Here is a 21,337-nt window from a genome sequence, read left to right as displayed (position 1 = left end):
CCATGATTTTCTAAGTCTAAAAAGGGCCATCATTCTTGCAAAAAGCAGGATAGAGTTATGTTTCTTGTTGTACAGTGTCCACTTATGATGGTGAAAAACTGTTGCAAGTTTTAAAGCAATAGCTTTGATAGTTTATGAGATAAGTTGACTTAAACATAATACTCAAACAAGAAAATGATTTTCTAAGTCCAAAAGGGGCAATAATTATTGCAAAAAGCAGGATGGAGTTATGTTGCTTGCTGTACAGGGTCAGCTTATGATGGTGAACAAGTGTTGCAAGTTTCAAAGCAATAGCTTTGATAGTTTAAGAGAAAAACTTGACCTAAACATAAAACTTAACCAAGAAATCTGATATTTTCTAAGTCCAAAAGGGGTCATAAATCTTGCAAAAAGCAGGACAGAGTTATGTTTCTTGCTATACAGGGTCAACTTATGGTGGTGAACAAGTGTTGCAAATTTTAAAGCAATAGCTTTGATAGTTTAGGATAAAAGCTGACCTAAACATAAAACTTAACCAAGAAAACTGATTTTCTAAGTCCAAAAGGGGCAATAAATCTTGCAAAAAGCAAGATGGAGTTATGTTTCTTGATGTACAGGGTCTGCTTATGATGGTGAACAAGTATTCCAAGTTTCAAAGCAATAGCTTTGATAGTTTAGGAGAAAAGTTGACCTAAACATAAAACTTAACCAAGAAATCTGATATTTTCTAAGTACAAAAGGGGCCATAAATCTTGCAAAAAGCACGATGGAGTTATGTTTCTTGCTATACAGGGTCAGCTTATGATGGTGAACAAGTATTCCAAGTTTCAAAGCAATAGCTTTGATAGTTTAGGAGAAAAGCTGACCTAAACATAAAACTTAACCAGGCAACGCCGACGCCGACAACCGCTCAAGTGATGACAATAACTCATCATTTTTTTTCAAAAAATCAGATGAGCTAAAAAAGTAAAATAGGGTTATGGAACCTGCATAGTGCTTATCAGCTCATGACAGTGGACAAGTGTGTGAAGTTTCAATCCATTCCCATTAGTGGGTACTGAGATACCAGCTTACATATAAGAATTTAACCCAAAACTCCTAAGCTTAAAAAGGGGCATACTTTTGTAAATTGCAAAGATGAGTTATTGACCCTTTGCACTGCATGTCATATCATGACAGTGAACAAGTGTGTGAAGTTTCAATCCTTTCCCGTTAGTGGATACTGAGATACCAGCTTACATACAAAACCTTAACCAAAAAATTCTAAGTCGAAAAAGGGACATAATTTTGTAAAAAAGCAAAATAGAGTTATGGAACCTGTGCAATGTAAGACAGTTTATCACAGTGAATAAGTGTGTGAAGTTTCAATCCATTCCCACAAGTGGTTACTGAGATACCAGCTTACATACAAAACCTTAACCAAAAATTTCTAAGTCAAAAAAGGGGCATAATTTTGTAAAAAAGCAAAATAGAGTTATGGAACCTGTGCAATGTAAGTCAGTTTATCACAGTGATTAAGTGTGTGAAGTTTCAATCCATTCCCACAAGTGGTTGCTGAGATACCAGCTTACATACAAAAACTTAACCAAATCGGGACGCGGACGCATGGGCGAGTCCAATAGCTCTACTATTCTATGAATAGTCGAGCTAAAAAATGGAAAATAACAGAAAGCTGACACTTTTCTTAATCTTGTATAGCCATAATTATAATTATTGTTTATAATGTCAGATTTCTACATACAGAAACAAACATTCTTCTTGAACGTAGGGAATGTTTCAAACGAAATTGTTGTTTAAACTCCAAAAATTAGTTTAATAAATTTAATCTTAAAACTGATGTGTGAAAAATACAATGTATTTAAATTAAAATAACAATATTTTTTTTAAAAAGGCCGACAACGAAGTTACATTTAGTATTCCGAACTTTTAGATAAAACTGCAGAAAATCATCTAGGTTTAACACGCATTTAAATGGTGAAGAACAGAGCAATATCATAAACAAGTATTTTCAGGCAACAGTTTACAGTTTTGACTTGCTATTTTCATCAAAATATGTCCTAATTTTTTTGTTCTAAATACTCTGAATCAACAAGGCAAATATCATGTAAAAAACGACATCTTTCTCTCTGGGTAAGACAAGTCTAGATTTAGCCATTTTCACAGGGCGAAAAGTAACATTAATTAATGTAGATGTTTTCCATTTAAAAACAGATGCAGGCAATAATTTCATGGCAGAACTTTTGTTTTCAACAAAAAAATCAACAAATGCTTTCCCAGATTTTCACTGAAAAGACGAGTTAAACTGTAAGGCGTAAGTGTTTGAGTAATAGCAGAAAACCTACGGCATACGCTTCGATTGGACGACAGCATAAGATAAGGTAAATGCCGGTTTCCAGTCCCCGTATTAGTTGTTCCAGATCAAACAGAGTCTGCAATTTTCACTGTTTGCTTTGTTCTCGGTGCTTCCGAGGAATCTACTTTCCAGATTTTATTCTATGGCAATGTGTTTCTTGTAAAGTATACTTGAAATAAGAAGTTGTTTCAATGATGAATAATGCGACTGTACTGAGGTCAGGTGATGTCGGAAGACGAGAGTGGTCACAGGTTACATCTGTATCAAGTCATTCTAGTTAGGTGTATTGATGCTAGACGAAACGGTCCCATTTGGTTAACCTCGTACGGAAACGAACGGACAGGACAATCACTATATGCCTCCCGCATCAGTAGATGCCGGGGGCATAAAATCCGACATACGCACAGAAAACGAAAATTTGAATTCTCTTGACTGATCACAAATTCTTTAGAATGATGCGAGTTATTTGCATTGTCTTCTGTTGAAAAAATACTGAAGATTTAAGGTATTAGATCACTAATAGAGAACCTTCTTTTTGAAGAGTATTCAATTCCTACCATAAACCTACTTTTACTGCAATTCTTAGGGGGGCGTAGGTTCAAGCCCTACTGGGACCAAATTTTTTTTCCTTATTTTCCTTTTTTTCTAGTAAGTTTTTACTTCTTTCAAGACTTACTATTGATTTCTTGTACAAAAATGGAAAAAGATGAATCTTAAAAGCGATTTCTTGGTGTTCAATGTGAATTTTCTACTTAAACAGAAGGGGTAGAGTTACACATCTTTAAAAATATTGAGTTACACGCGGTGAAAGTTCTCTATTTTGCTTTCACTCTTAGATTATACATTGTGGAAGAAATTTAGGTAGGTTTTACGTCTGCCCTTAGGTTATTTTTAAATGGAGAAAGCAAAATTCAAAACAGAAACACAGCATTCGACCTTATTTTTTCAATGTTGAAGTATGAATTCTGTCTCATTAAATCCGTTTACTTGAGGCACCATAGAAAAAATGATATTGACATTTTTATTTTGTGTTTTATAATTGTTTACCAATACTTTGATGTTTCTTTTATTAAAATTAATCGTAAAATGAGTTCTCTGCAAACATTTTGGATAGTGGCTATCACATTGAAATTTGTCTCTACTTCAGCTTGAGGAGATACCATAAGTAATTCAAGATTTATAAAAAAAAACGGCACGGTAAAAGTTGTTTAAAAATTGCAAAATAGTGCAAAACACGGTTACCTTTCAGAATATACCAAGCAAAGGCCATTTTGTAAACATTACTATTAGTGATCTAATACCTTAATTTGGCAATATATATGGTACAGGAAATACAAATAAATTGGTGTAATAATGAGTCGATTGAACGATGTTAAGCGATAAATGAACAGACTTTAAAAACATCCACTTACAGCAACAACAAAAAACCGGAAAAGGAAGTGTAAAGGCGGTGTCGAAGTAAATTGAAACATCGAAAAAGTGGAAATGTACGAAATGCAGATTGCCAAGTTAACAGGTGTTTTGATTATATTAAAATATTACATTCAGACGCATGGTCATATTAATTTTGTTAAAGCAGAAGACTGTTAATATTAAGGCAGTGTCATTTCCAGATCCAAAAAATAATACTTGATAAGTTGGAACGGTGTTAGGTACAAAAAATACGTGGAAGAATTGTCCCGACTAATTTATCTATGAATGAAATTGTACTCGGAGGCGGATATCGACAAGTCAAAATAATATAACGATATTCAACTCGAGTACAATTATTTGGACTAGGTAACCGTGGTACCATCTTCCCGTGGTACGATACCGCGGTACCATCTGGGGAATACCGGCATTTGACACCATGCATGATTTTCCGATTTATATCTCTGGAATTCCCATGCTACTATAATTAGTTTTCAAAAATAACCACCCAATGGTGCAATTGAACATGTATGATCGACCGCGTGATCCCCAATCAAAACCTTCGAAAACCTCCAGATTATTCCGTATAGATGGATGACGTCATGGGCGCACTTGTTTTTACTTCGGGTCTGATAAGGCTTAAAAAAATGTTGTGGTTCTGGTAACATTGCCAAAATTGCTAGGTAGGGTAGGTTTTTTTTAATTTTTAAATTATTTTTTTTAGGTAAAGTGATTCATTTTTGAAAACCATTATATCTTGTAGTTTTTACTCAGTTTCAACTTAAATCCTAAGGTTTACAATGTATATTTGCTTAAAGGCGTACGCTAGAATTCCCTGTATATGAGATGGGCGAAAATTTTCCCAATAACAGAATTTCTTTAAACTTTGGATATTGAAGGACAGTCATCTAAGAAACAAAAAAATGCAATAAAAATCATAGGTCACCTGTATCGAAAAAGAGTTATCTGCCCCTGAAAACGTCATTTTTGGGGGAAATGCCGTTTTCAAGGGCAGATAACTCTTTTTTAATGTTCGCACCAAATTCTAGCATACGTCCTTAAAATGTTGTTGTGTCTTCTTCATTAGTCATTAGTTTAAATGAAACACTGACACTCCTGTGCGATAGTGTTGCATATTATAAAAAATACACTTACCTTTGACAAAAATAATAACTCCATGTATAAACATCCAGGCCTCCTAGTGAAACCTTTAAAACCTTTAAAAACCTTTAATTTCAGAGCAAACCTTTAAAACCTTTAAATCTTCTGAAAAAACCTTTAAAACGGCCAAATAGCCTGTAATTTTCACTCAAAACCTGTATTTTTGTTCAGACTGCTTGCCGTGCCAGTTTAAAGCAAGTAATGGTTATACTGCTGTATTTCCCTCCCTTTTAAGTGTTGTTATTAGGATACTTCTTGTGTATCTTTCATCTTGAGTTTTTCAGAATGCTGTTGTGTTCACCAGACCACATACATGTAGATGTTTGCAGTAGTGTTCACCAGACCATATATATAGGTAATAGGTGTTCCATGTATTCAGCATAAGGTACCATGGAGCTGAATGCTTGAAATGGTCTGGTGACATGATGTTTACACTATGGTAACACTGGACAAGGTCTGGTGAAGATACAGCATTCTGAGCAAAGTTGATGTAGACACTACAAATTCAGGCTTTCAAGTGGCCCTAAAATTCTTAAAAATTCCTATTTTTTTTAGGTCTCCCTAGAATTCCTAAAACAATGCTCAAAAAGGGACAAATTCCTAAAAAAACCCTTATTTTTTCAATTGTCCCTAATTTTTTGTAATATCTGTCTGAACTTAAATTTGTAAATACCTATATATATTATGTGTTTTCAACGAGAATTCCGACAAAAATAGCCTTTATTTACTCTTTATTTTTTAATATTTTACACTAAAAGGCCTTTATTTCCATAGATTGGAGCCTTTATAAAAACCTTTATTTTTGTTCAGACCTGCTAGGAGGCCTGAACATCGGACATTTAATAAAAATCAATTGCAAACAAAGCTATCCGTCAAAAAATGTTTTCCCCACCCACTTGAAACAAACCTGTGTTCGTAGACATGCCGGACCGAACTACAAAAATTTGCTGGACCGAACATTAAATATGAAATAAACAGGAATCTTGATTCCTATTATCAGTATGCAGCTGTTGATAGATTTTTCTTGTATCCAGTCTATTCTACATTGCTTTGGATTAAAAAATCCCGAAAAATAATTATTTTGAAAAGTGTCCCAAAAATATGGAAACAATATTCATCATTCAACCCACCTGTGTTTAAAGCGAAAAAAAAAAATTAACAATTATCGGTAATTATTCGTTGATAAACTAAGTAATTGGCCTTGTCTTCTCATCATCAATTAAAACCCCCTCAAAGAGCCAAAAGAAGTGTGTCGGAATCATTGCATCTGAAGTGGAGATCAAAGCGGTATAGTTGCGCGAGATTGTCATGACATTACGTCATGTTTTCGCGCCATGTGACACATCACTGTCTGATTGTACCGGCTCGGTTCTTTAAATTGCTGAGAAGAAATCAATAAAAAAAAGTTCCTTCTTTAATTTTTTTTTGAAAGCGAATGTGCAATATCCCGTATTAACTGACAGGTAAATGTGTCAAAAGATAATAGTAGATATCCTACCTCTGTGACTATTTTGCCCTCAAGGAATTTACATTATTGTGAGAAGAATATCTTACATAGTCAGTGCTCCAGCTAGGATTAAAAAAGGGCAGGGTGCTGGCACTGAAAAGGGCACTTCTGGGGTGGTGGTCGGTCCGGGACCGTGCTCCCCCGGGAAAAAAATATAACTGGTCCATGCATACAGTGCATTTTAACATATTTTAGGCATGGAATTTGGCATAATTTAGGCATGTTTTATGGCACACTTTAGGTATGGTCTTTTAATAGGCTATGTCTGTCATCTCTAATGCACCTATTTATTAACTAAAAATTCTGCTGTTTGTATTTTACTTGGCACTGATTTTCAACTTGTAACATTTCTTTGTAATTGCATACTGAATAACAATATCTATGTCTTTAGGCCTATTTTGTTACAATTTCAGTATACATCTTCTCCATGTTGGCTACTTGATATTTATAAATTTATACGTGCAACATATTATACAGAAAATAAAGTTTAAACTTCCACTTAAATAAATGAAATCAGGCAAAGACTTTAAGTTTTTAACTTACAGCAGTCTAAAAGCAAATTTAGCACTTGTAATAGACATACCGGGTATCCAAATTTTTTATCCGGATATGGTTACACTTTTTTCTAAAAGTCGTCGAATGTCCAGTTTAAACAATATTTTTGAAAAATTATTATGATGCAAAGACAGTTTAACAGCATTTTACAGTATCTGACATTAAAGTGTACCCTGTCATTACATCTTAGTAAACTAATTTCAAAGAAATCTTCATGAAAAATCGGCAATTTCACAAAGCAGACGACAACCTACTTTTGATTTCAAAAACTTGTAAAACTATAAAATCAAAATATTTTCCTATTTAAATTTGATTGTGATCGATTTTTATTAATTAGATTTAAATGTCTGCTGTCTGGACTTTAGTTTCAGTTGTGTATAAAGGGGTATTTACGACTATATTACCGAAAACGAAAGTACACTTTGACAGGTGGCGCGAAATGATAATGATTTCAGACTGGTTTGCAAACTGTTTTAACACTAAGGTTCTGTGATTTTAATGCTAGTGGAGCAGTCTAAAATATCATGGTCTGCCTCGGGCACGATTACAGCAGGTAATTGTTTAATTGTTTGCTAATTATGTCAGTGCCCCCCGGCGTGTATCACTGGATAAAAAGGGGGCAATAAAGCAGTGTATTATAATCACTGAGGCAAAAAAGGGAAGTTTGGCTAAAACAAGAAATGAATGGTTGTAAAACGGGCAGGGTGCCTGGCGGGGCAACAGGGCGGAACGAATTTCGGAACGGGCGATGCGCCCTGCTGTAAATAGCTAGCTGGAGCACTGATAGTGTCGTGTCAAAAAATTAGTGTACAAAGATTCATTTAATTCTTATTAAAAACCACGACATCATACTGCTTTATTTTAAAACCACATTTCTATCTACGTCCACGAGGTCATGTAACCTATTCTTACAGAAATCTGCTAGCCAAAGATCGTTTTACTCCATGTATTTAAATTGCTGCCGCTTTTTCATTATTTAAGATTTTTTTATTCTGTTTTTTTTTGTACTTTCTGGTCAAAAGTCTGAATTGTATGACCATAGTATGTATTATTTATTTACTTTTAGAAATAAAGAAATAATTAAGATCGCGCTGTTTGAAATTTTACAAATAATTATATGAAAATTCGATGGTTTTTATAGAATTTTGCCTACATTTCTGTCGATATCTTATTAAAATCGTTATAGAATTCAGACTGTATTACTTCTCAAGCAGTGGAGAAAATTTGAAGCGATTATATTAAAGAATGAATGCACTACGCGCGTTTTTCGTGTATGTGTCGATATTTAAAACAAAAGTAACGGCGATGTAAATGAGATATTACGATAGGTCGCACGTGCTCGTGGAATGAAAAATTACCGGCATGAACGTATTGATATCTTTATGATTCGCGGGTAAATTCCACAAAATCCAGGTTATTTTTCTGGATGTAATTTCTGAATTTTGTAAGTTACGACGTAAAAACCTCTCGCCCGATCGGCCGAGTATGACGGACGGTCGGACCAGCCTCGACTCGTAAAACGGCGGTCTGCGGCAAAATCTTCCGGTCTTGTCCGTCGGACCGACGAATTTCGCGATGTCTGGCGTCGAAAAATACAGCAAGGCCGGAGCCTTTTGCTAGGTAGGGTCGGGTGACCCGAAACACAACATTTTTTTAGGCCTAAATTCGGCGAGTCCCGACTTCTTGTATAAATGATGATAGTTTAAAATATCCCAGTATGTATTTGCACGTATTAAAAAAGAAATAAATAGTATGGAAAATGTTCAGTCCAAATTTATTATTTTTTGTCTGAAAACGATCTGATGTAGCCTTCATAAACGTTACTGGTTTATCAAATGGGTGCACGAATCAAACTTCAGACAAGCGCGACCTATATATATGTGACCCAGTGCTTCCCTAGAGACAATATGGCGTCTTCCGACAAATACACGCTGGTAAAAAATACTAAGGGTCATTAATCTAACTAATCATTAGTCAGGTTAATATTCCAGTGTATTTTTTTTTCTTTAATTCTAGTCAAGTAACTAGTCTTCGTTGTTGCTCATAATAAATGAAGTATTTCTGAGAGTTTTTCAATATTTTTATGACCACTACCATAGCTGTAAGTCTTACGATAAATATGGTGGTATACCGTGGTATATACCGCGGTAATTAGGAAAAAACCGTGGTATACCGCGGTATTTTTTTCAAGGCGGTACCCAGCCCTAGACCTATTTACCACTAGACAAAGTCCAAATAATAGGACGTTTCGGGATAGCGTGATAACTTTTGGCTGTCGCTGTCTCCGTGGTATCAAGTCAACTCGTCCCCTATAGTCAACTCGTCCCCCAGTCAACTCGTCCCCGATTTGCTCATTTCGTCCCCTGAAATCGGTCATTTCGTCCCCACATGATAAAATTTGGTCAACTCCTTCCCCTTTAGCAGGCTGGTAACATTGCCCGATCGGACTTTTGGCATAAAAACTAATATTTCTTGAAAAATAATGAAGATATTTTTTTCAAACTTTGTCCATTTATTAAGCATATCATATGATGCATATTAAGATAGAAATAACTTTGTTGCCTTCAGTTTTGTTAGAATTACTTCCCTTTTTCAGATTTTTATTATGCATAATTTTTGAAGTCGAAAAAAATTGTGATTTAATGCAATGTTTAAAACAGAAAAGGGTTCCAATGGATTTCTATTGCTCCAAACTTGTGCGCCAATACCTTTATTCTATATTTTCAGGGTTAATACTTTGCTTCTAGTGCAGATGTATGAACAATTTTTTACAACTAACATTTTTCTATAATGTTTTAAGTGAAAGCACAGTAAAATGTATATTACATTCATGTAGTGCATTAGAAAGCCAATGAACCCTATTTTGTTTTAAATTTAGTATTAGAACATTTTTTTTTGGACTTCAAAAATTATGCATCATAAAAATCTGAAAAGGGGAAATTATTCTACCAAAACTGAAGGCAACCAACTTATTTTTATTTTTATTTGTATCATATGTAATGCTTAATTAAATGGACCAAGTTGGAAAGAAACATCTTTGTTATTTTCAAAGAAATACTAGTTTTTCTGTTGAAAGCCTGATCGGGCAATGTTACCAACCTGTTTAGTCCAAATAATTGTACTCGAGAGTTGAATATCGTTAATATTTTTTTGACTTGCCGATATCCGCCTCCGAGTACAAACCAGAAAAGGAAAAGAATGTGATAGCACTGTCCCCTTCTTTACTTAAATAACACCCAACAGAATCCGTTGGGCGGGAATTATGTTATAATAAAGCAACGGATCAGAAAAAAGAAATACATACATAGAAAGCCTGTAATTTTTCCTTTCCAATGATGTATATATTATCTAGATTCCTTAAACTTTTTTCAAACTATGACAGTTAAAAAAATTCAGAGGTTTAAATCGCGTGTACTACATATTGGAAAATGGCCGATACAGGTAAACACATTATTCATTGGTCACGCCTCCGACCGCCATTACATGAAGACGATTGAAATGTTAGAGGTTTAAATTTTTTACAACAGAAATTCTTGATAAATATATCATGTTCTTATGTTATTTATTTACTATTTATGATTTAAAACAACAGGTAAGCTGTCAGGGCTAAAAAAAATCGTGACTATAGAAAAATCGTAATTTCAGTCGACCACAGTTTCCATCACAGTTTTGATTGTTTCTGGTTGAGACCTCTAGGTAGACAGCATAAAATATCAAAATCACAGACACTTGGGGTTCGGATCTCCACACACCCCATTCTCCTACGCCCCTGGTTAAGTTTAGCCAATATATTTTAGCATTTTACCATGTATTGAGCATAGGTGACGATCATAAAACGCATTTTGTAACATTTCAGCGTGTTTTTAAAAAATGCATTTTTACCATCAATGCTCTCTATACTAGAAGATATGCAACTTCTCACGAACAATGGGAACACTTGCTTGCGCTGGACCCTCGCTTTGTGTAGTGCATGTCATAAACCGGGAACCAAAATTGTTACTCTTACAGCTATGTTAAACCAGATCATCATTTCTTTTATGTAAACAAACCTCGTGTAACACGTGGTGAAGCGATAACCCGGTATAATGCAGTCGAAACGGTATCAATTTTCACACCCTGGTACCGGCGCTCCCAAGTACAGGTGGCACTCACACATACAGTGCTCGATAAGCAATTTTGGAGGAGCGGCGGTGTAAGTATTTCTTAATGTATCTCCGGTAATTCAAAACGTTTTGTAAAATGAAAGATATCTGCGCCCTGGTGAATAATTGATGACTATGTTCCGTGAGTGTCACAACATTTCATCTTGAAATAAACAAAATACGGCGAGTTAAACGTGAACGTTTGACTCAAAAATGTCAAATGTAAAAAAACACGTAAAATACTCAGTAAATACTCCAGCTGTATTCATTTTGATACATCTTCATATAGTCATATCTTCCTACAATAACCAGTTCAAATTCCAAGACTTAATTTGTTATATTTAAAGAATGACTCGTGTTTAAAGATGGTAAGTGGTTTCAAAACGGCACACACATCGCACAGGTGTGTATTTTTTGACGCTCACCAAGTACAGCTATAGAAAGTTCTTCAGAAATGTGGAGAAATCGTCAGCTCTAAGGCAACTACAACGGAAAAGAGATGAATCGGACTGGTTAGTTATGTGTGGTAGAGATTACACCACCAAGAACAGTTTGATGTTGGATTAAACAGTAGTTAATGGAACTAGTCATTACGTCTCATGTCTGCTGTTAAATCGGAATGACTCACATCGATTCCTGAGAGAGCCAAACAATAACTCATTAATTGATAAATTCCTTGAATTAATAAGATATTAAAATATGAGCGTCTTTTGTACCGAACAGACATTTTAACAAATTTCTTTGGTGGCTGATATCTATATGCCATTCCGCTAATTTTAGGCGCCGATTTATAACGTAAATATCGACTTTTCGCTCAGCGCCCCCCACTAATTATCATGTTTTCAATCCACGCTCCCGCCCTTTCTTATTCCTAGTATTTTCTGTATGGAGAATCGCAGACAAAAAGTTTAGATTTAATATGTAAATCGTCGGGGGGAGTCGAGCGAAAACTGGCTGATCAGCGGGCTCCGAGCAAGAAGTTGAGGTTTGAAAAGCATAACATTGGTGGGCACCCGGGCACCCAGCCGCTTTACATCTTGAATCTCACTCAACGCCAGCACCCACTCCCCACTCCCTCCCCCATCCCCATAATCGTGTTTTCGCTTCGCGTCGCCACATGTTATCGAATTTTTGCCAGCTAACCACTCCGCGTTTAACTTTTTTTAATTCTCGTGTTTTCGCTCGACGGGGTCGCGTGGCAAATTGATGAAATGGTATAAATCATCCACTGTAAAAAACTTTTTTTTCTGTTATGAGTGTTTACTGAATCTTAAATCTAATGAAACAAGTAAAATATTTTTCGTAAAAAGTTCAACATTTATTATACATTCAATGTAGGCGTATGGTAAGTTGTTAAAATTAAAGAAAAGAATAGAAAACTTGTCAGTCCGTTATAAATGAGTTTTACTAACTGTATGATTAAACATTTATTCCACACCCCAACAAAAAAAAATATCGACCTGGCTCTATATATATCATACGGATGCTCATAGCATTATATTGGTACTCAAAAACGTTGAGATTGACCTGAAATATTGTTTAGTAACGGCGTTTAACCAAACGCATACGCACGCACAAACGCACGCAAGCACACACATATCTTCTTGCAAACCTTACCGTCCACTGATCCCACTGAGTCATATGAATGTTTTGAAGCACGTTTTTCATTTTTCAACGAAATCCTAGGACATATCAAATTTTTGCTTTAATCAGTTTTCAAGAAGCTTTTTAATAAAAAAATAATGTTAAAATATTGTCGCCGTTTTAAGTTTTAACATAGAAAGGTCGACTTCTACAGTCAGTTTTTTAACGGTATAAAGATTTATGATCATACAGGCACCACACTGAGAGAAAACAACAACAAGGTCTACGTTTCTGAAGACTTTTCTCTAGCTGTACTTGTTGAGCGCCAAAAAAATTAACACCTGTGCCATGTGAGTGCCGTTTTGAAATCCCATACCATCTTTAAACACGAGTCATTCTTTAAATATAACAAATTAAGTCTTGAAATTTGAACTGGTTATTGAAGGAAGACATGGCTATACGATAATGTATCAAAAATGAATACATTTGGAGTATTTACTGAGTATTTTATTCATCAGAGCGCAGATATCTTTCATTTTAAGAAAAGTTTTGAATTACCGGAGATACAATAAGAAATACTTACACTACCGCTCCTCTAAAATTACTTATCGAGCGCTGTATGTGTGAGTGCCACCTGTACTTGGGAGCACCGGTACCAGGGTGTGATTTTGGTACCCGGCAATGATATGAGCAGTTCAAAGCAGGGATCTATTCACAAGGAAGTGTTCCATAGAATTTAGATAGGTTGATTTATATTATTTATTGATTTCTCGTCGGAATACAAACGACAGTTGTCGGGACCGGTGTCATTTAACAGAATGGTAACAGATCTGACGATTGATACCAGTGATTCATTGGTAGTGGTTCATTTAAACGTTTAACTGGCTATTGTTTCCCTAGTGTTCGTGAGAAGTTGCATATCTTCTAGTATAGAGAGCATTGATGGTAAAAATGCATTTTTTAAAAACACGCTGAAATGTTACAAAATGCGTTTTATGATCGTCACCTATGCTCAATACATGGTAAAATGCTAAAATATATTGGCTAAACTTAACCAGGGGCGTAGGAGAATGGGGTGTGTGGAGATCCGAACCCCAAGTGTCTGTGATCAAAATGTAAAATCGGTCTACCCGAGGTCTCATTATTTAGACTACTCCCCCTTTTGGTCAATTCGTCCCCCGTTAGGTAATTTTGTCCTCCTAAATATATGAGGCATTTCGCTTTTTTATGATATCTTTGACTTTGAACATTGATATTTAAAATCATCGTGAGTTTTGAGACTTTAAATAATTAGGTTGGATAAAATAATAAAAGAAATATACTGAAAATATAAGGCAATTAACTGAAATAAAATAAAAAATAAATACAATGCCTTTAGTAATAAAAATATAATATAATAATTAACGTTTTAAGAATCATAATAAGAAAAGAGAGAGCATTAAATCCTTATCCCTGGTCATGAAAGGAATTTTTAATTAAAAATACAATAAAAAAAACCCAACTTATATCTGTTGCATATGTATTACTAAAGATAACCACCATGCTTTATATTTGTTTATTCTTCTTGTCCAAAACCACAGGGCCTAGGGCTTTGATATTTGGTGTGTAGCATCATCTATTGGTCCTCTACCAAAATTGTTCAAATTATCGCCCTAGGGTCAAATATGGCTCCGCCACGGGGGTCACATGGTTTATATAGACTTATATAGGGAAAACTTTGAAAATCTTCTTGTACAAAACCACATGGCCTAGGGCATTGATATTTGGTATGTAGCATCATCTAGTGGTCCTCTACCAAGATTGTTCAAATTATCCCCCTAGGGTCAAATATGGCCTCGCCCCGGGGGTCACATGGTTTATATAGACTTAAGTAGGGAAAACTGTGAAAATCTTCTTGTACAAAACCACATGGCCTAGGGCTTTGATATTTGGTATGTAGCATTATCTAGTGGTCCTCTACCAAGATTGTTCAAATTATCCCCCAGGATCAAATATGGCCCCACCCTGGGGGTCCCAAGTTTTACATAGACTTATATAGGAAAAAAAGTTTAAAAATCTTCTTGTCTGAAACCACAACACTTAGACCTTTGATATTTGGTTTGTAGCATTGTCTAATGGTCCTCAACAAAAATTGTTCAAATTGTACCCATGGCGTGAAAAGAGGCCCTGCCCTGGGGGTCCCAAGTTTTATATAGATTTATATAGAAATAGCTTTAAAAATTTTCTTGTCTGAAACCATACGACCAAGGCTTTTGATATTTGGTATGATGAATTGTCTAGTAGTCCTCTACCAAAATTGTCCAAATTATGCCCCTGGGGTTAAAAGAGGCCCCGCCCTGGGGTCACTTAGTTATTATGTGAGTTATATAGGAAAAAATACTTAAAAATCATCTGATCCTATTTCAAAGACTAATTATAATTACCTGATGACCCCAAGTAATATGATGTCACTTGACTGTGACCTTGACCTACTGACCTACTTTCCTGTTTTTAGCTCACCTGAGCACAAAGTGCTTGGGGTGAGCTATTGTGATCACTCACCGTCCGGCGTCCGTCCGTCCGTCCACACTTTCCTTTAAACAACATCTACTCCTAAACCACCAGGCCAATTTTGATGAAACTTCACAGGGATGTTCCATGGATGGTCCTCTTTAAAAATTGTTCAAAGAATTGAATTCCATACTGAACTCTGGTTGCCATGGCAACCGAAAGGAAAAAACTTAAAAAATCTTCTTGTGCCAAACCGCAAGGCGTAGAGCCTTTATATTTGGCGTGTGGCATCATTTAATGGTCCTTTATGAAGATTTTTCAAATTTTGCCCCTAGGGTGAAAAGAGGCCCCGCCCCAGGGGGTCCCAAGTTTTACATAGACTTATATAGGAAAAAACTTTAAAAATCTTCTTGTCTGAAACCGCAAGACCTAGGCCTTCGATATTTGGTATGTAGCATTGCCTTGTGGTCCTCTACCAAGATTGTTCAAATTATTACCCTGGGGTGAAAAGAGGCCCCGCCCCGGGGCTCCCAAGTTTTACATAGACTTATATAGGAAAAAACTTTGAAAATCTTCTTGCCTGAAACTGCAAGGCCTAGGCTTTTGATATTTGGTTGGTTGCATTGCCTAGTGGTCCTCTACCAAAATTGTTCAAATTATGCCCCTGGGATGAAAAGAGGCCCTGCCCTGGGTGTCCCAAGTTTTATATAGACTTATTTAGGAAAAAACTTTAAAAATCTTCTTGTCTGAAAGTTCAAGGCCTAGGCCTTTGATATGTGGTATGTAGCATTGCCTAGTGGTTCTCTAACAAGATTATTCAAATTATGCCCCTGGGGTGAAAAGAGGCCCCGCCCTGGGGGTCACTTGTGTATGAGTTATATAGCAAAAAATACTTCAAAAATTATCTGATCATATTGCCTAGACTGTTTAATTATAATTACCTGATGGCCCCAAGTAATTAGGGGTTACTTGACTGTGACCTTGACCTACTGGCCTACTTTCTTGTTTTTTAAGATACAGCCTTGAAATTTGAATGACATATTTGCAACTTTTGTAAAACAATGCTAATATTAAGTAAAATACTAACATTCAACAATGGTTTAGAACCTTCATTTTATAGAAACATAATGACAAGTCATCACAAAAACATTAAAAGTGAGATACACAAAAATTGTTGTTATTATTAAGTTAAATGTGTTTAGCTGGTCATCTACAAACAGTAACTAGTATATGATAGAATTTAATGTCTTTGGTATGTAGCATCATGTAGTGGGCCCAACTAAACTCAGGTGAGCGATATAGGGCCATCATGGCCTTCTTGTTTAAGATACAGCCTTGAAATTTTGATGACATACACAGTTTTGCACACAAATCGTAAAACTGAATTTCATTGACCATGAATGTGACCTACTGACTTTCTTAATATTTTATCATCAGTTAGACATTTGAAACATGTAGCTCATATTACTCAGGTGAGCGATCCAGGGTCATCATGACCCTCTTGTTAGTAATTTCCCTAAATTCCTTAGGGGTTAACCGTTTGAAAACTGGTAATAATTAATTCGGTGGTAAAACATTGAACTAAGGACAATTTAGGCTAAATGTCGCATGATTAAAGGAAAGAAACAAACTTATATACGTACATGTAATACATAGAACATAATATTATAAGCACAAAGGCATAAACCAGTAAGAACAAGGAAATTCATTGATGCAAGCATCAAAGACGCCGCCAAGTGTTGTGTCTGAAGTACATTTATTGCAATATGAGAAATCACATAATCATTACTTTATTAGTCTGACTAGCACATAAAACAATATATGTTATAAACATGAAGAATATAACATTGCGAGTAGGTGGTCCCTATACATACAAAATTAAAGTAATTATTTCACTAACTAAGGTCACCTCCTGTGAAAAGTTGTGGTTCACAGAAACCATTATTTTTATTATCATGTAATGTAATGAGTGTTTTCTATTTACTGATGAAGTTTTATGGACCTTAGTCACCTACATTATAGATTTCAGAATGCATATTATACACAGCAATTTACTGTTTCCGTTGCCAAAAACAACCAAAAATTTTGTCCAAGAAAAGAATGATACAACATAAATAATCTCTATATTGCCCCTATTCACAAAGCATGAATCTTTCTTATATACTTTTGAATATCATAGAATTCTTTTTTTTTTCGGACGAACGATAAACTTGAAGTCCTCGTTGAACTGTAAGTTACTAGGAGTATGTCAGTGTCTAGATTCAAATCTAATATTACAAGAAATTTAGCAAGCATAATAACCCACTGCCAAAGTGTAGAAAATATTTCAATGAAAATGTTCTTTTTTTTTTTTTTTTTTTTTTTTTGTCAGGAATGGACAAATACAAAAACTATCTATTAAATTAAAAACAAAAACAAAAAAGAAGCAAGTAACAAGATATAATAAAACCAGAGCAACTGACTAGTCAATTAAGCAATGAACATATAAATTCAACAAGGAATTCTATTTTAAAGTCACTGATGCTTTGATAAGTTATGGTCCCATGGCTTTTGATATTTCGATCTAACCACATTTAAAAAAGTATTAACTTGTCACTGACAAATTCAGCCAAATGCTCTTTAGCCTATTGCACACCTTAGTTGACAGTGTATATCTGTAGCAATGAGTAGATCTATATGACACATAAGCAAAAAAAAAAGAAGAAAAAAAAATAGAAATAGGAATTTGCAAAAGTGTGCGCATTCTGAAATTACATCACTGTACCTATCAACAAAGAAAATAAGACAAAAAGGTTAAAAATAAGTTAACAGAGGCACTTCCTTCGTTCATTTCAACATATCTATGCTTATTGATTCCTTTATTAACTTTGTAAATACGTTTTTCTTTCCAAGGAATTTTTATGCAGGCAAATTGTAATTTTCCATAATTTTTAGCTCGACTATTCGAAGAATAAGTAGAGCTATCCTACTCACCACGGCGTCGGCGTCACACCTTGGTTAAGTTTTTCGTACCAGTCCACATTTTGACAAAGTCTTTTGAGATAAAGCTTTGAAACTTTCAACACTTGTTTACCATCACCATGGCCAGTTATAGGCAAGAGTACATAACTCCATCAGGGATTTTGGCTGAATTATGGCCCCTTTTGACTTAGAAATCATGGTTAAGTTTTTCGTACCAGTTCATATTTTGACAAAGTCTTTTGAGATAAAGCTTTGAAACTTTCAACACTTGTTTATCATCACCATGTCCAGTTATAGGCAAGAGTACATAACTCCGTCAAGGATTTTGGCTGAATTATGGCCCCTTTCGACTTAGAAATTTTCGTACCAGTTCATATTTTGACAAAGTCTTTTGAGATAAAGCTTTGAAACTTTCAACACTTGTTTACCATAGCCATGTCCAGTTATAGGCAAGAGCACATTACTCCATCAAGGATTTTGGCTGAATTATGGCCCTTTTTGACTTAGAAATCTTGGTTAAGTTTTTCGTACCAGTTCATATTTTGACAAAGTCTTTGAAGACAAAGCTTTGAAACTTTCAACACCTGTTTACCATCACCATGTCCAGTTATAGGCAAGAGTACATAACTTCATCAAGGATTTTGGCTGAATTATGGCCCCTTTTGACTTAGAAATCTTGGTTAAGTTTTTCGTACCAGTTTATATTTTGTGTAAAGTGTTTGACATATGGCTTTGAAACTTTTATCACTTATTCAGTATAATAGTCTCTATCTGTAGGAAAGAGTACATAACTCTGTCATATATTTTGGCTTAATTATTGCCCTTTTTGGACTTGGAAATTGGTTCTGATTTCATACAAGTCCACGTTTTGTCAAAACTATTTGACATATGGCTTTTAAACTTTGAACACTTGTTTATCATCATGATTTCCATCTGTAGGGAAGTGTACATAACTCTGACAACTATTTTGGCTGAATAATGACCCTTTTTGGACTTTGAAATTGGTTCACACATTGCCATTTAGTGTAAGACTTATCAAAATCCACAAATATGGGAACATTGTTTGTCTAATGTATTTTTTTCTTTTGTCTGAATATCTGTAGAAATATTTTGACCCCATTCTTCAATCAATTCTTCGAATAGTCGAGCGCGCTGTCATCCGACAGCTCTTGTTTTTTTAATATTCTCTTCAAAGTTTACTGCAAGATTATTGTAAAATACACGAACGCTCCCTTGTCCAGGCAATTCACGCGTTGCAGTATGGTATACCTGCGGTGTGTTCTATTTATAGAAAATGACATAGGTAAGTAGGTCATGCTAAGCATAGAAATAGAAAACTTGACTTACAGAGTAACCTCCCTTTTCAATAAATCGGATCAACATTTTTGACGAAATTGTAAATAAAAAAATACGTTCTGCTCTACAAATAAGGAGAGGAAAGACAGATAGCATTGTTTTAAATCACATAATAAGTTGCATTACATACATTTTTAGCTCATCTGATTTTTTTGAAAAAAAAATGATGAGTTATTGTCATCACTTGAGCGGTTGTCGGCGTCGGCGTCTGCGTCGGCATTGCCTGGTTAAGTTTTATGTTTAGGTCAGCTTTTCTCCTAAACTATCAAAGCTATTGCTTTGAAACTTGGAATACTTGTTCACCATGATAAGCTGACCCTGTATAGCAAGAAACATAACTCCATCTTGCTTTTTGCAAGATTTATGGCCCCTTTTGTACTTAGAAATTATCAGATTTCTTGGTTAAGTTTTATGTTTAGGTCAACTTTTCTCCTAAACTATCAAAGTTATTGCTTTGAAACTTGGTATACTTGTTCTTCATCATAAGCAGACCCTGTACATCAAGAAACATAACTCCATCTTGCTTTTTGCAATAATTATTGCCCCTTTTGGACTTAGAAAATCAGTTTTCTTGGTTAAGTTTTATGTTTAGGTCAGCTTTTATCCTAAACTATCAAAGCTATTGCTTTAAAACTTGCAACACTTGTTCACCATCATAAGCTGACCCTGTACAGCAAGAAACATAACTCCATCCTGCTTTTTGCAAGATTTATGGCCCCTTTTGGACTTAGAAAATATCAGATTTCTTGGTTAAGTTTTATGTTTAGGTCAACTTTTTCTCTTAAACTATCAAAGCTGTTGCTTTGAAACTTGCAACACTTGTTCACCATCATAAGCTGTACAGCAAGCAACATAACTCCATCCTGCTTTTTGCAATAATTATTGCCCCTTTTGGACTTAGAAAATCATTTTCTTGGTTGAGTATTATGTTTAAGTCAGCTTTTCTCATAAACTATCAAAGCTATTGCTTTAAAACTTGCAACAGTTTTTCACCATCATAAGTGGACACTGTACATCAAGAAACATAACTCTATCCTGCTTTTTGCAAGAATGATGGCCCTTTTTAGACTTAGAAAATCATGGGTAGGACAATATTTCTATTATACAAAAAAAATCAGATGAGCGTCAGCACCCGCAAGGCGGTGCTCTTGTTTATGTTTTATTTTTGCCATTTTTGTTTATTCACTAAAATGTATTGTGCAATATCGTTGATCCTTTTACAAACTATTCACTGTGTTCAGTTTATCACTCTGAAACTATTCATTACCATCTTTACAGGGTCCGAAATAAAAGTGTATCCCATATACTCAACACTGCCTTCGGGGCAGCGTCGAATGAAGTACATCTGCAAGGAATTACAGGATGAAATAGCTGTGTAGAAAGAAGTAATAAAATCGTAGCAGCAGGAATAAAATAATGAGAGCAGAAAAGATAGACAAAAGGCACTAATTTTTAGCTTGACTATTCATAGAATAGTAGAGCTATTGGACTCGCCTGTGCGTTGGCGTCCACGTCCGGATCTGCGTCCGCGTCTGCGTCCCGATTTGGTTAAGGTTTTGTATGTAAGCTGGTATCTCAGTAACCACTTGCGAGAATGTATTGAAACTTCACACACTTATTCACTGTGATAAACTTACTTACATTGCACAGGTTCCATAACTCTATTTTCCTTTTTTACAAAATTACTCCCCTTTTTCAACTTAGAAAGTTTTGGTTAAGGTTTTGTATGTAAGCTGGTATCTCAGGAACCACTTGCGGGAATGGATTGAAACTTCACACACTTATTCACCATGATAAACTGTCTTACATTGCACAGGTTCCATAACTTTATATTGCTTT

At 35.2% G+C, this 21,337-nt stretch overlaps 1 protein-coding gene across 1 annotated transcript in view; it reads left to right on the top strand.

Moving 5' to 3' along the window:
* Positions 1-3,783: 3,783 nt before the first annotated feature.
* The window catches only part of LOC123564771 (protein zer-1 homolog), a 42,732-nt gene continuing 25,178 nt past the window's right edge, over positions 3,784-21,337 (top strand). Inside the window, exon 1 of the mRNA XM_045358580.2 lies at positions 3,784-3,848. The gene's annotated coding sequence lies outside the window, so the exon portion shown is untranslated. The remainder of the gene's footprint in view (positions 3,849-21,337) is intronic.

The sequence above is a fragment of the Mercenaria mercenaria genome, chromosome 2 (genome assembly GCF_021730395.1).
Source record: "Mercenaria mercenaria strain notata chromosome 2, MADL_Memer_1, whole genome shotgun sequence".
NCBI lineage: Eukaryota > Metazoa > Mollusca > Bivalvia > Venerida > Veneridae > Mercenaria > Mercenaria mercenaria.
This window is presented reverse-complemented; position numbering and strand designations above follow the sequence as displayed.